Here is a 16,881-nt window from a genome sequence, read left to right as displayed (position 1 = left end):
TGACAGCTGCAGTAGTTTTCTACAGGCTCAGATGTGTTTCTCTCTCAGTGTAAGGAACCATCACGACACCTCAGTGTCTTTACTTTAGTAGCGGGAAGATTTTTTTAATTTATTGGGCAATTTGCTAGTCAAGTTAATATCCTTTGTATTATTAGGAGGACATGGAGACAGTAAGCCTTTTCATCACACAGTAGGCTCTTGCAAGATCACTGGCAACAGCAGTCAGTTATGCCATACACATCATGCCATATACAATTCCCTTCCTCCAAGAAGAAAACAACCATGTGGTGAGATGCCACAGCCCTATGTCTGGGCATGCACAGTGGAGAGCTTAGCCTCTGCTTAAAGCTTGTGATAGGCAGGGGATAAGGTCTATCTGATTAAATCCTTGACGTCTGCCCTGGCTGGGAAGATAAGATTTGATGTGGACTTGTTGAGTAATCCAGGTGAGCTTCAGAGTTAGTAATATGCTGGCGAATGGTTTCTGCCTTGCAGACTTTTTTGTCTAGTCACAGAGCAAGTGAGTGGCAGAAGCTGTGATAAAAGTCCGAACTCTTTTGCTCTAAAGAGCTATTCTCTACTCTTCTTGCATGGCTACATATCAAGCACTCCAGCTCTTAACTCTCACTGCACTCTTCCCACAGTGACTAAACTAGCACCTCATTAAACCTTGGAGCCTCTAAAACAGGAGGCTCAAGTCCTATTCCAGCTAGACAATAGTATCACATCAGATCAAATTTGACCCACTATTCTGACTATTCCAGCGAGTTTGTTATTTATTTCTCTTCCTTCCTAGAAGCAGAGGCTGAACAACAACTGATTCAATTTCTGTAATTTACATAACCAGGACCTATATGCAAAATTTTATCCAACAGTTTGTACCACTCAGCACCAGCCTAAAAATTTGTGAGAACCCCTAGCCTCAGGAAGTGTCAGCAACGTCAATCCAGCCTGGAACTTGAACACAGAGGATCATGGCACAAAGTGGGTGAATTGCATGAACTCTGTGTTTAATCCCTTCTTTTATACCCACCTCTCTAAAAACCTTTTCTCTACTACACACCAAAGACAGTTTTCCAAAGGCTGTTAAGGGCTTGGCTGTTTCACTGTTATTGCCATGAAGGTGTCACCCACCAGAGCTGTGGCTGCTCCAGCCTTTGTCAGAAATGCTGACAAACAAGAATGGTTCAGCTTGCAGAAAGCGACGAAGCCCTTGCTTGAATGGCTCCTTAAGAACCTCCTCTTCTCACAGAAGAGGGCATATTTAGTGCAATTTTCCACTGATCCGAGGAAAATAAATGAGAAGAGGAAGCTCTGAGTTATAAATTGTAGTAACATGACTAAAGGTAGCTGACTCCAGGTCAAAACACAGCGTGCCCAGATGCAGCAAGTCTCTTGCATGGCTTCAGGTGCTGTCGCCAGCAAGCCAAAGGACTGAGCAGCCAGAGAGAGGGTTATGGTGGTGACTAACATAGACTAAGTGTCAGATGGAAATGTTCCAGCAAGAGCAGATAATGACCTTCCTCCTGCAGAGCCCTGTCAGGGTGGTTTTGGACACTCAAAACTCAGATTCTCTTGCCGTGACCTCACAGCCCCTCTGTTGTTCAATATAGATGTTAGGTGCAAGTTTTCCTTCTCTACCCTGTCACAGTCCCCATGCTCACACGGCTCTCATGCATGGTTTTAGTTCTCTGTTTTCGCTCCACCCCTGTGCTCTCTCCTGAAGCACGGAAACTGTGTCGGTAAAACAGGCAGACTCGCTGCTCCAGGAAGCGCCTGTAGGATAAAAGAAGAGAAGGGTGGCTGCAGGTCTTATCGCGTTCTTCACTTGTAAACAAAACAAGATACCCTACATACAGTTTAATGTCCTTATTGCTTCACTTCATGCTGTGTTATGTTAAGTATCGGTAACTCAGCGTTCCTGGCAGAACAGGGAAATAACGCTTATGCAGAGCGTCATTTGTTTTTTCTTGTTTCAGATGCTTCAGGACTTGTTTTGGTTTTCCTGTCCCCTTTGTGAAATGAAGATTGCAAAACCCTGGTAATGTGAAATTCACTAATGAAAGTGCCACTAACACTCAATTTACTCAGAGCTCTGGTGCTTCAGAATTTGGAAACTGACTCTAAACAACCAGCACATGAGTCAGTCCTCCTCAAATACAATGTATCCTTGTTAATACCAAAATCATAATCTAAATAAACATTGGAAATTCTATCTTTTTTACGATATCTTTTGGTTATTTGGGGTTTGCCATTTGGGTTTTGAAGCTTCTGATTTTGCTCATGCTGTTAATGAAGACATATAACGGTTTCAGAAGTTAGGACAGAGATACTAACCTGAGAGAGCAAGAGCAAGCCTTGTGTTAAAAGAAAGAGAAGTTAGTGGGAATTAAGCTCTTTGATTGCCTTTAAGTTATCCTTTTGTGATATGTGGAAAAGCACAGTTTGAGGGTTTTTTCTTAGAACAACTAAACTAAGGCTACCACTTCAATGCTTGTCTACAGAAATTTGGACTTTAAGCAAAACACTACATACATGGATCTGGTAATAGAAACAGTAAGTGATAAAACTGGAACTTGAACTGCCGCTTATCCCACAGTACAGAACTACGTTTAGACTGTCCTCATCTTCAAAATCAACCTGCCTGTAAGTTCTCTGGACCTCACAGTCAGATTCAGCTGCAGCAAGCAATTGGGCTTGTGACTTTATTAATATGTACTGCCTTTTCTAAACATATGACAGCACGTAAATGAAAAAAAGGGACATTCCCTTAGCAGCTTTAAAATACTTCTTTGTACTTTTAGTATTGATTGGTTGTCATGGCAAGCAGGCATGTTTAGATAGCAAACATGAAACAGGGACCTGCTTGGCCAATAGCGTGGGGTGGGAAGGCTCTGTGCATGCAGCAGCATGGTGGTTTTGCCATTTCAGACCTCAGATATGGTCAAGCTGGCTGGGATTTTGCATTCAACTGCTTCCTTTTAGAGGCTTCATTTTAGACAGAAGCATTAATGGTAAATGAATCACTGTTTCCAAACCAAATCAGAACAGAGGTTTCAATACCATGAGATATTGACACTGGTGGTAAAATAGCATGTCTTGATCTCTGTTTCCCTTACACCCATCCCATAAACTACAGCCTCCTTGGTTATGCCAATGATGTCATGAGTGACTGGACAGCTGCCCAGCAGAAAAGGACCTGGGGGTGCTGGTCAACAGCCGGCTGAACATGAGCCAGAGGTGTGCCCAGGTGGCCAAGAAGGCCAACAGCATCCTGCCCTGTATCAGAAATGGTGTGGCCAGCAGGAGTAGGGAGGTGAGGCCGCACCTCGAATGCTGTGCGCAGTTTTGGGCTCCACACTGCAAGAAAGACATTGAGGTGCTGGAGCGTGTCCAGAGAAGGGCAACGGAGCAGGTGAAGGGTCTGGAGAACAGGTCTTACAAGGAGTGGGTGAGGGAACTGGGGTTGTTTAGTCTGGAGAAGAGGAGGCTGAGGGGAGACCTTATCGCTCTCTACAACTACCTGAAAGAAGGTTGTAGTGAGGTAGGGATCAGTCTCTTCTCCTAAGTAACAAGTGACAGGACAAGAGGAAATGGCCTCAGGTTGTGCCAGGGGAGGTTTAGATTGGACATTAGGAAAAATTTCTTTACCGAAAGAGTGGTCAACCATTGGCACAGGCTCCCCAGGGAAGTGGTGGAGTCACCATCCCTGAAGGTGTTCAAAAAACGTAGATGTGGCACTTTGGGGCATGATTTGTTGGGCATGGTGGTGTTAGGTCAACAGTTGGACTTGATGATCTTAGAGCTCTATTCCAACCTAATGATTCTATGATTCTATGTAACTGAGTTTGCACTGTAACCAAATCACTGGAATGATCTGGGTTAAACATCTTTTTTCAAGGGCTGTTTGAATAGGGTAAGGATGACCAACATTGGCATCTAAAATCTGAAAATCAGCTGCATGATCTGCACCCATGATGCCTTTCTTTGAATATACAGGGAGCTCAGGGTAGCTCCACTGGATGTGCAAATTAGGCATGTTTAAAGGAGGTGTATTTAGGAGCTTTGAGAATACATCCTTCAAAAACAGACAAAAAAAGAATCATGTCCCGATACTAGATTATGGGAAATAGAAGGGTATTAGCTCAAGAAAGAGAAATGAATAAAAGTTGGGAAGAGAAAGCAAGAACCTAGAGCGTACCAAGGACCAGCCTTGTCCCAAAAATTTATCTGTATAGTGTGATTCATAGAATAACACAGATTGGAAGGGATATCTGCAGGTCATTTCATGCAGCTACCTGCTCCAAGGCAAACCTAGAACATATCCCTTGGTGCTTTGTCCAGTTGAGGTTTGAATGTCTCCAACCTCTCTAGGCAACCTGTGGCAATATTTGAACACCCTCAGGGTGAAAAAAAATTACCTTACAGCTATTTTGAATTTCTCATGTTCCAGCTTTTGTCTGTTACCTCTTGTCATTTCACTGGGCACCTCTAGGAAAAGTCTGGCTATGTCTTCCCTATCTCCTCCCACGGGCAGCTGAAGAAAGTTACAGGATCCTCCATTGTCTTTCTTTTCCTGAGTCTGAACAAATACACTTCTTTCAGCCTCTTGAGCCACTCAACATACGCTCCAGCCCTATGGTCAAGCCCTGTGCTCCAGCCCCCTGACTACCTTGGAGGCCTTTGCTAGACTCACTCTTGTTCATCAAAGCCTTCATGGAACAGGAAGCCCGAAACAGGACATGGTACTCCAGATGCAGTCTCACAAGTGCTGAATAGAGAAGAACAGATTCACAGGGTAATCCAGGTTGGAAAGGACTTGGGGAGGTCAACATCAACTGCTTGCTCAAAGCTGGGTCAACAACCACCTCCCTGGACCTGCTGCTGAGCTCTTTCTAACACAGCCCAGGATGTAGCTAGCTGCCTTCACCATAAGGGCACACTGCTGACTCATGCTCATCTCACCCATCCTTAGATGTCTGCAATGTAGACCTCCCTTTATGAGCCAGTCACCAAAGGCAGCCTTTGAAAATAATGACAGAAATAGGTGTCTGACCAATTTCAGACATCTACTTTAGCAGGAGATGAATCACACTCCAGCAATGCCTGCTTCCCTCCACCGACTATAAAGGGAGTTCTGATACAAACATCCATACTGGTGGTATTCACCTTCAGCCAGATTAATCCTGCCTCAGAAGTTTTACCAAATCCCCAGATTTTGCCAGAAGATGTCACACATGTGCATGTGTGTGTGTGCTTGCAAGTTTCCTTTGAATGTTAAGAGAATACAATTAATAAGGATATAGCTACACAAAAATGCACTGTACTGGAGGTACTTGAAAGAGCTGATTCACATTTCAGTGACAGATATTCTAGCAAATATCAACCCTAGTGGTTTCTGAAGGTTAGTTTGCTTTAAATATGTGCCTGAGATTTTGTTTTAATACTCCAGGCAGCATGAAGTTGCTGTCTTTTTTTTTCCTCTTCTTTTATTTTGGTAATACTAATTTGATTTTCTAAGGGGAAATATGAAATTCTCCTTTGAAGCAGTAAAGAGTACCAAATCCTGCATGTTACCCACATTGAGATCATCCTTAATTCTGTTTTTTCTCAATAAGAGCTGCAAAAAGGAGCATGTAGTCAGCAAATCTGACTGATTTTAGCTCCTGGTGGAAAGGTCAGATAAAGTTCAACTCTTTTAAAGCAGAGCAACAATTCAGGAGGTCTTTAATCGTTTGTCCTGTAGACTAGCATGATCATCGTCTTTCAGTGAACATAATGGTAAAAAATTACATTAAACCTCCCCGTTTTGAACAACAGCTCTCCTTTTGACCTCTCTGTAACCCTGAACATTATAGCCTATTATCCAATTTGAATCACAGATGAGTGTTGCACTTTTTAGATGCATGATAAATAACCTGCCATTTTCTTCTGACTGAAGACAGACACACGATCTATGCAGGAAAATCCAGGCAGATAAGAGAAAAAGCATCACATCCCATTCCCAGAAACCAGCCTAGACAAGTAATGTGCGTATTCTTTTAATAAGTATCTTCTGAAATGTTGAGAAATCATTGATCTTAATCTTAAGAGCTGACTTTAGCCTCCTTTCATGTATTTTGCAGCAGCTTCCTCAGGAGTCCACCACAAGTCTTCCCAGTCATGACGATGTCACAGCTGAGCAGCAGCCTGCAAGCAGAAGGGACCAAGATAAGTATCTCCAAGAAACTGATTGTGTAAATACAAAATAGAGAAGGGGTTTGTTTATGCAGGTCAGAGCAGATAGGAAAAAAGTTTGGGAGAGAGAAGACTGGACTCTCTCAAAGTCATTTTGAATGATGAGATTTATTGGCCTCTGCAGCTATTACTCTATGAAAACTGTGGATATCCAGCTGCTTGACTCACAGGGCACAGCATACAGTATTCTGTTTAGACTGCTGAGGTAGCAGGGGATGGTCTGAAGATCTAATTCAATCCGAGGAGGTTTTCAAATCATCTGGTTGGGTCTCAGCATAGTACCCCCAAGCCTTCCATCAGTGATGAAGTTTTCTGTGGAAATACCTCAGACAGTTCTCTAGAGAAATTCTACAGGATCCTTGGAGCAACTGCCTTCACAAAGGAGAAGGAAGCACAACTGAAGTGGAGTCTGGCCCACCGCCCTAGGAGGTCTGAGAAGTGGAAACTGGTGTTCTCCAGTTGGTTCCATCTCTTTATGCCTTTCTGCATTCTTATGCTCCTCAAATTCAGAGCTGCCAGTCGGTTCCTCTCTTCGCTTCCTGTTTCTCTGCTAATTTAAATTTTGGCATTGCATGTAACTCTAACCACACTGGAATTTATACCAGGCCTGGCAGGACAAAGCTCCATGCTCCTAGGAACAGAAGTCTGGGGCTCAGAAAGATGGTAAGATTTGTCCCAATAACAGTGCAACCCCTGCACCACCAGAGACAGGGAACAAGCATTATAGATGAACAACGAACGGACTAGAGGCAGTGCTATGCTCTGACTGAACAAGGTCACTTCTACTGCCTTTTTAGCCCTCTTCATCTCTTCTTACTGTCACTTAATAGTTTTTACTACAGAACTCAATATATTCCTCAAGCAGTCAACTACCACACTGCTCATCCCAACATCTCATATCAGGTTTATATGTTTGTTTGCATGAGTCACTCTTTTATGTGTAAGGGGTAGAAACACGCAACCAAGGTAAATAAAACCCATAGCTCAACTAGTTTTGTGGTGCAGGCAAATCCCTGTTTTATTTTTAAGACAGCTAACAGTGAATTCATGTTCCAGACACACATAGCATACTTATTAGCAGTAACCCTGGATTTATTAGTAGTAGTTCTAGCTGAGGTACATGCCGACTATTTTCACAGATATGCATAACCTCTCCAGACCTCCAGGGAGTCTTTCAAAGGATATATAGACCTCAAACATACGTTACCTCTAAGCTATGCATGGACCTATACTCCAGAAAAATGACCACCACTTTGGATGATGCTTATCTTCTTATCTGAGTGCTGTCATGAATACTATAGCAGAAAAAAACTATCTTGAAGCAAAAATGCTGTCACTAAGGGCAGCAACACAGTACAGCCTTAGATATTTTAAATAAGTGCCTCATATTTTGAGCAGGATTAGTAGGATACAGCAGATGTTCAGTGCAAAAGGATCATTTTCTACTCAGGTGAGAAATTTAATAATCAATGTGGCCTGAGGATTTAAATTTACAGCCTGGTCTTATGGGAGCATCTAAGAACTCAGTACCTTTGAAACAAGCCAGCAGTGTCTGTGAGAGGTATTAAATGAGTACCTCTGGGCCAGTCAGCCGTGCAGGCTGTGAGTGAAATGCTTCATCCCAGACAGTGCCTGGACAGACACCCCCCCAGCGACCAGCAAGCTTGTCCTGAGGACTCCTCCTCGAGCAGCCTAGCCTCCACCTGCCACTGAACCCGCTCGCACCACACCTGCTCTGGGGCTCCTTGTCACTTCCCACTACCCACAGCCTCCTCCTCCTTGCAGTTCAGTCGGACAGTCACTAAACTTGGCTTAAACTCATTTTCAAGGTCACCACATCCACTCCATATACTTTGCAACACTGACTTCCGAAAACAGATGTCCCTGTACATTACTTCTTATTTCATTATCTGCTTTTACACCTTCTCATGAAAGTTGTAGAAAATATCGTATGCTGGTGGAGGGAAGATGGAAGTTTAACACTAATGCAAAGATCAAGCAAGCACTTAATCGCAACAAAACCCCTGGCAGTTTCTTGTTAACTCTCACAAGCTCCCTGGTAGGAGCAAAACAAATGCTAAATGTCAGAGACTTCACTGTGGAAAGTCAGCCCTTTAAAAAGTGTTGCAAATATACCATTTGTTCCTCAGATCATCCTATTTCTCCAGCTATTTGTAGGCAGGCATGTACATCCCGCTATGCATGTATATTATACATGACTGCAAGTCAGGTATTACTTTTGGGCCATTTTCAGCAGGAAAGGCAGCAGCGTTCACCTGATCACCTGATGCACCACTATCTGAGATGACCTTGCAGTCCTCTAGAAATGCCTGCTGTCAGCACACACTATCTTCTCTAATGTCTGATAAGGTCTTGATTTTAAAATCTTCATGTTACCTCACCTACCCTCAACTCCAACTATCAAGTGAACATATTCTAGAGTTACTTAAGCAGTTTGTTGCAGTAATAAAAGTCATGTGCCTTTCATAAGTAGTTTTGTTAAAACATTATGCAGATAGTTATGTCGAGTACATTTTTTTATGTCATTTGTTGCAGTGAATAAAGTTTCTTGTGAGGTCTCCCAAGACCTTGATTTGTGGTTATTCGCAAATCTCATATATCACTGCTAAAAGCTATATGAAAAGAAAAAAATACCTCAATATAAGGAATACAACAAAGGACACACAGAGGGCACACGCTCAGCCCAGGGGCACAGCATCCTCCAGGGCAGAGCAAAAACAAGCCCAGATCCTGCATGGGCAGCCCAGGAGCACCTCCACGACTAGATAAACCTGTCAAAAGACAATTTGCTCTTCTCTAGCACAACTCAACCTAGTGAGAAATGAAACTGGGGTTGCTGGTGGCTGGAGATTGTCGACTGGGGGGAGATCCCCATGGCAAAGGGGGTAAGTGCACCCCAAGGGACTACAGCTGTACGTACCCACACCAATGTGGGGACATCCCTGAGGGACTGCAGCCATAGGGGACCCACACCATAGTGGGGGCACTGAAAAACAGCTCCATGAAAATGAGTTAGAAGCAAAGAGCAGTAGAGAAAAACCTGAAGAAGCAAATGGTGGCAGAGAAAATGAATAAGAAAAAAGCAGCAGCAAGAAACAGTTCCACACACAAGCCCAAGCTCTTATACCACCAGAGGAACTCAGACAGGCTAACTGTAACATGGGGTGAAAGTCAGGGAAGTTGAGGCTAGGAAGGGGGGAATGATAAGTATTTGATATTAAGGTGAGTCAGGAGAAGGGGGACAAAAGGTGGGGTTTTTTGTCAATACCCTAATCAGTCACCAGAAATTTGTGTTGTTTGGGAAAAAATTAAGTAAAAATTCCCCAAGTCAAGCTTCTTTTGCCTGCAACTTCCCTCCCTTTAAGAATTAGTCTGCTCAGGGTTTTTATCAAGGAGCTTCCCTAGCAAATCGTCTGTCTCTCCTCAAAGAAGCAGCCACAGAGCATTGCCAGGCATGCCTGATGGCAGAGACCACACAAAGACACCATTTATCCCTGCAGACTTGCTTCAGAGGCTGAGGGAAGCGGAGTGTTTTGATGAAGTTTGTCTGGAGGCTGTAGAAATCTTAGTGCAATTTGCTTTTGCTTTACACAGGTGCTTGTGTCACATGTGCTAGACAGAGACCAGGCACTGAACCAGAATTAGCCAATTCCCAGCATTTCCTCTGTGCAGTGGCCACATTTGCTGTGCATGCATCCCTTAAACCACGCCAGGCCAGGCTTGAACCAGCAATGCTGCCGAGTGAGCCAAGGAGAAACTTTGCTGTGCCCAGAGTGGTAAGATTTGAGTAGCAGGCTTCTCTGCTACAGCTCTTTGGTGAAGCCTGCCTGGTGGATGTCTGACTTCCAGGCTTTTTTTAAGCTGTACGAACTTTCAATTAAATTTAAGTTTATAAACACATCAAAATTGCTCAGCTAAGTGAGATGTGTGCACACTATCTGCATTCCAGTTTGGATGGGAATAATTAGCAGCTTGCTACTTTTTTTCCTGCTTAGAATGAACAGGTTATAATCTTTAAGAATTCATTTCTTATTTGAGTTATTGCCTGTGACACACCACATGCTCTTCACTTGTGAGCCAGCACCTTGATCGCTGCCCAAGCACACTACACAGTGTGTCTTAGTTCTTTTCCTACTGATCAAATGCGCAGGGTCTTCTGTTTCAGACCTATTAGCTGCTACTGACTTAATGAACAGAATCAAGTTTTCTAATATGCCTGACTGTAAACGCAGTTTCCCTGACTGTTCTGCAGCACAGAGCTAGAGATTGCGCTTTCGGCAAACACTCCTGCTACTAAATTGTTTGCCAAGATGTTTGTGGGCGACAAGCACAAAGATGAGTGTAAGCCAGGGCAAATGTGTTTAAAATTTTAAGCATATTTATTTTTATCTTTTCCTCAATATTTGTCCAGCTGTCTAATCTTCATAAGAACTATATAAATTATGTTAACTCTTGCCCACTGAAAAGTTCCACACCAAATTCTCATAAGTAGAGCTGGAAGTAGGTTTTTTGGTCATGTCACCCCCATCCTTCCACCACACACATCCCAGCAAAACAGTCCAGCAAAATACTGTCTCCAATTTTCACCTTAAACAATATGTTGTGGTAAAAGAAATAACTTTCTTTAAAAATCTAAAATAAATAACTTTTGTCAAAGAAAATGTTCTCCCTCCAATTTTAACCCTGAGTCATGGTGTCACTCAGGCTGTGATAAGATTTCAGTTATTACGTTCTTCAACACAAGTCATTTTACCTTTGGTATGCTTCTCCCATCTCTGCCTTTTCAGAACCAAAATTTTCAGTGTGTGCCACTGAAATTTCACTGAATTTTCAGTGTGTAGAAGCCCCAGACAGAAAAAAAAAAAAACTAAATCTCTATCTACTTGCATGCAAAAATCAAAATGAAGCTAACTACCTAGCACTGGTACCTCAGAAATACACCCCCGCATTTTCCCTTGCTGGTCTCCCAGACTGTGGTACCTTATGAGACTCAGTAACTTGGTTCCCAGTTGCAAAATTATGCAGAAATTTAAATGGCAATAGAACTGTGAAGAACCTCCACTGCAAACACCATACCATGCCAGTAGACACTGGTTGGCCTAATACTAGCTGCCCACTTGGTGAGCAGTCATTCTAGTAAGGTGTTAAGGACCCTGTGCCCCAGGCCAGTATGGCACAGCCAGTGGACATGGAGCCAACAATAGGCCATGAAGGTCTTTAAGAGTCTCAGCCAATGCAGCAAAATCATACAAGTTTGACAAAGGGAAGGCTGGAGTTGTTTCTTGTCTCCTCCTGCCTTTCTTCCCTCTCAATGCCCACACAACAGAGGAGCTTTCACGATGCCCACAGGAGGCAATGCTCCGAGGCAGGACTCCCAAACCCTCCATGGGCAGAACTGCAGAGCAGGAGAACTAAGTACACACACAGACAAGTCCCATCTGCCCCGAGTACTACATTTGCTGCATGAACTGTGGCTTGCACATCCACCAATTGTGTGTGTCACATTTGACAAGATCATCCCTCCTGATGGCTTAGTGGATGCTACCAACCACAAATTAGTCATGCTTTCACTCCCTGTTGCGTCTGTGGGTCCTCCTCAGTGAGTGTGCTTTGATGCTCAGGGGAACCTGATTTCTCTAATCAACATAAACACGAGCAGATGCAATTTTGTCCCATGGCATGGGCAGAACAGCTAGAATTTCAAGTCTAGCATGATGTAATGTTGGAAGGTTGTAACATCTCCGGTAACACTGCAAAGAACAAGGTGCATGCTGATCTCCACTCATGGAGAAAGCAAGAATAAGTCAACTCAAGTTGACTGACTGAGAAAAGGAGCCTGTAGTATACTGAGGCAATGACCAGAAGTGGCACCTTGGGAGGATCAGACTGGGCCCTAAGAAACTTCTTAAGCAGGAGAACACTACATTCCTGGAACAATACATGTTTCCCATACAAAGGGATGGTGGAGTCTTCACCCTTAGACACAAAGTGTAAATCACACTATCCATGGTTTTGTCTGATGCTGGCAATAGCCCTGCCTTCAGCCTGAGGATGGACTAGAGACCTTCAGAGGCCCCTTACAGCCACCATTCCAACGACTCTGTGAAGACACAAATGAGAACTGAGAGCCGTATATAACTGCTTGATTATTTGTCAATCCCATCCACTCTTATTTGCCTGGAAGTTTATCCCTTGCCTACATGTTGCAGCATCATATCTAAATTTCTCTCAGCCTTTCTTTCTAAAAATACTGACTATGGTACCCACAAGCAGTCTGTTCTTTGAAGGCTCCCTTCTGTTAGGCTGAAGCATCTTCTTCTTTCCTGTGTAGGAATAAGTACAACAGGGAGCAAGGAAAAAGGCATAACCTCTCAGATAAGGTGAAAACTTAAAGCTGACACACTTGGTGAAGTTTGTCATCAGGCGCTGCAAACAGACCTAACCCAAATATAAGCTCTGCATTGCTACACACTGTTGCACTTCTATGTCATCTACCTAGAGCTCATAAAAAATGTTAGATAGATTCATCTCTGATTATACACTAAATTTAATGCCAGAAAGGACTATTTGAACATTCATTTTGGCCTCTGGAATATCTGAGATTTTTACACTTAACTCAGTGACTCTCACACAAGGACTACAACCTCGTGCTTAACAAAGCGTATCTTCCAGAAAGACTATTCTTGCAGAAATTAAAAAGAGCCATCTACTGTGCCTATTGATAGTCAGCATCAATGTTTTTTCACTATCTCTTAGAAAAAGGTGCTCTGTGACTTGAATTTCTTTGGCATCAGCAATGCAGCTCTTCGTTCTTGTTCTTTTTTTGCTAGATCATTTGGCATATACATACGCAGTATTTTTTCCTTCATTAGGTTTACAGTACTGACCTCAGTCTTTTTCTTTGTAAAACAGAGCTTTTACTCTTTAAAATCTTCTACCCTGTGACCTTTTTGCATGCAGTTCTTGAATGATTTCTGTACCTCGAATGATTCCTCTGCACCTTCTCCGGGTTTTCAACATCATTTTTGTAATATGGAGAGCAGATCTGTTCCCAATTTCACTGCATCAGTCTTACCTTGTAATCGCTAGGTAAAGAAAGAGGATTGTGAGGTGCTTAAATTTTCCAATGGAGATTCCATTATGTTTTCAGATGTAACTAACTTCTTCCCCGAGATACATCAGGAGGCAGTAGCTCCTCATTCACGGGCCTAGCCTTTACTTTGCATTAGCATTGATCATGCTACCTAAACAATTCAGAAACTTGTGCAGCAGCTCTGTCCCCATTCATATTTGCTATCTCACCAACCCACCTAAATGGTCCAATGTTTCTTAGTTGCGTACTTAGCAACAGCGACTCTACAACTGATTCATATTAGTGCAGAAGCGGGACAGCATCACGCCTTGTGCCAGTCATTAGGAGGTGAATAGAACTGTCACTTACTGTGGAAAACAGAGGAAGTTATACATGTGTTGCACAAGTAACAGAAGGAGATGGGCTAACGCTGCACAAGTAAGCATGTTTCTGTATTACTCTGATCCGGATAGACCTTCCCTGAAAAGATCTGTGAGATGTTGTTTCCCAGCTCTACTCCCTTTAGTCTGTTTGCCACCCTCAGGCCCTGATGGTGCAGAATTCACATAAGGAGCCTGAAATGTTGTAGAAAGAGTGACACCACCATGTCAGATTTGTTCCCTGTTACTCAGCAGTTTTCAGCATGCCCTGTCATGATTCTTTACTCCTTATGCAAAGAGGCTGAAGGGGTCAGTCGTTTCTGAGCAATGTTGACAGGACTGAATTATAGCAAGGCATGCTCACTAGATTTGCACAGCTATTCTAAAGATTAAATGTGGTTTAGATAGCTGGCAGACCCTTCAAGCTTGATACTGTTTCAGGGGAACAACACTAGCACAATCCAGGCACCTTCTCCACAGTATGAGAGGGAAGATGTCCTTCCTACATCTGCAAGTATCACACAACATCTATCCTGGAAGGCTAGTTTAAAGTCAAGTCTTTACTTTCCCATGGTTCTCAAATACGTTTGTGAAGTTACTCCTTTGTTCCCACAATACCAAGCCAGCGCAGAGCATATTTAGTCACTTATCTGTTAGAAGAACTGATGCCTTCATGCACATTTGTTTATAGACCCAACATAATGGGGGTTTGCCAAGAAAGAAAAGTGTATATATTTCCCCATTTTCTCCTTCCTGATTTTATTTTTGCCCTAAAATTCATAAATCCTGCCTGAGTTCTCACTCATAGCCAGTACATCACTTGGACATTTAATGAAGAACTCTTCGGATTAACTGCTTGCGGTAATGCCATAGTTTACATGCTTAGTATTTAGCGGTTCCTCAAGGAAGTCTATGCTCTTGCTCAGCTGTGTCATAAAATACTTGTTCACTTGTGCGGGGAGTTGGATGGCTTAAGAAATTGCTAATGTCACACAAAGATTTCAGATTACATTACCGCTTCAAGAGAGATGAAATTACGAGTGTGTCTGGTCATTCAGGTTTATGAAATACTACCATTTGGCAGGGATCAGGAAATTGTTTTAATCTGCATGGCTTCCTGTCTGAAGCCTTCTCTTTTCTCAGCCTAGATTCTTTAGGTCTTCACTCCCTAAAAATGCGACCTGTTTGTAAGTCCATTCTTCCTGCTTTGGAAAGGAAATGCCAGGAAATAGTCACTGTTGCCCTGTCCTCCCAGGCACATGTTGAAAGCAGGTGGGGGACCATCAGCTGGTGCTTGCCCACAGAACAGTTCTACTTGTCTTTCCTGATGGGACGATCACTGGATGCTGCACAGTGAAGCATACTGCAGAGATTCCCCAGGCTACTGTGGACTTAATCCCATATGCCCTCATGGTGTGGCACAGCATGGAGTCTTCACCATGGCCACACACAACACTTCTGCATTGTTCTTCTTCTCCAGCCAGGCATAGCCAGTCTGAGCCTCCCAGCTCTTCTCTATGCTTATGTATTACACAAAAATCTCCCTGCACCTTCATTCAGCAGGACACCCACGCATTTCTGAAGAAAGTCGTTAAGTATCTGCTGTTTTGTGGAAGCGAACACAGAGTCCATGTGCCTGACTTTTAACCACTGTTTAACAATCACTTGTAACAAACTGTAACATATGTCACGTTAGCATGGAATGAGGACAAGGAGCAACACTCTGATAAACAAATACGATATATTTTCCATAAACCATTCTCTGGAGTATCAGCAGCTTCAGTGATGATTGCAGTGTGATTCTGCTATTGGGAACACCTTCAAGAACAGCCTATGAAAGAGCTGTGTCAACCGAACCACTCCTAAGAGGGATTATTTGACAAACTGCCTATAAAAGCCACAAAAGTAGCACAATCAAAAAGCTTGGGAAGCTCAGGTCAAAACTGACCAAAGTTGATGATGTAAGTGCTTCTCCAACAAACACTACAGCAGAAGCACTGCTTCAGGAGAGAAAAAAAGCTGTGAATCTAGCTAGCATTCACTTCCAGGGGTGGGGAAGAGAGATAAGATGTGGCACAGAAAAAGGATAAAGCTGTAAGTTGTTGACCTGAAATAAGAGTTTGCTGGTTTTCAGTTTGCTGAGGTTTTTCTACGAAGAGTTTTTGATAAATGAATTCAGGTCACAGAAGGGGTTATTGAAAACAATTAATTTGCACTAAAAACCACAAAGTGCAGCAGTCTGTGAGCTTTTGCAAGAATGCAAAATTCACCACAGAAGGCTGGTGCCAAAGCTGGGTAGCAAGTCAGAAATGCTTGATATTTTTCTGAACTGCATGGTAAGATGCAACCATGACCTTTCACAGTCAGAAAAGAAGAAAAAGTATTGAATGACGGGGGGGGAGCAGAGGGGGAGGCTTGAAGCCCAAGCATTCTTGATAATTGTTACATCAGCTCTTGCCCAACATAGGAGTTGTATGTGGAAGAAGTGAGAAAGTAAGTTTGTGACGTTTGTGCCCAAAAGATCAAACAGCTCCAGGATGAGAACCGTTCCAAGAATGCTGAGCACATACAATCACGCAAAGCTGGTGGGGCTAAAAGTATCAGCAGAATTACTGACTTAAGGAAGATCAAAACTGATCTTCTGATTTCAGGAACCATGAAGTTGAGGTTGGAATTTTCAACATCCCTTTTTGTTTGACGGTACCAGTACTCCAAATGCAAGTTGGTGTACTGCAACATGGTTACCTTGTTGAAGACCAAGAATTTGATGTGTGCATTTCAGAGTTTTCACCCAAAACTGGATTACTTGGCCACAAATATTTTTACAGTTTAAGAGTCCAAACATGCATGTAAACTAGACTTCCAGATAATCATGAGAGATCTCACCAATGTATAAAAATATCTGATGGGAGAGTGTAGAGAAGACAAAGCCAGACACTTCTTAGTGGTCCTGGTGACAGGAAAAGAGATAAGGGACACAAATAGAAACACATGAAATTTCTGAAGAAATAACTTTTAATGTGAAGGTAGGTGAACACTGGAAGAGAGTGACAAGAAAAGTTGTGGAGTTTCTGTGCTTGGATATATTCAAAACCTGACAGCACAAACTCCTGGGCAACCTCCTCTAGCTGACCCAACTTTGGGCAAGAGGGGTTGACTAGATGCTCTCCA

The sequence above is a fragment of the Leptosomus discolor genome, chromosome 2, assembly GCF_034619465.1.
Source record: "Leptosomus discolor isolate bLepDis1 chromosome 2, bLepDis1.hap2, whole genome shotgun sequence".
Taxonomy (NCBI): Eukaryota; Metazoa; Chordata; class Aves; order Leptosomiformes; family Leptosomidae; genus Leptosomus; species Leptosomus discolor.
Note: the sequence above shows the minus strand (reverse complement) of the source record.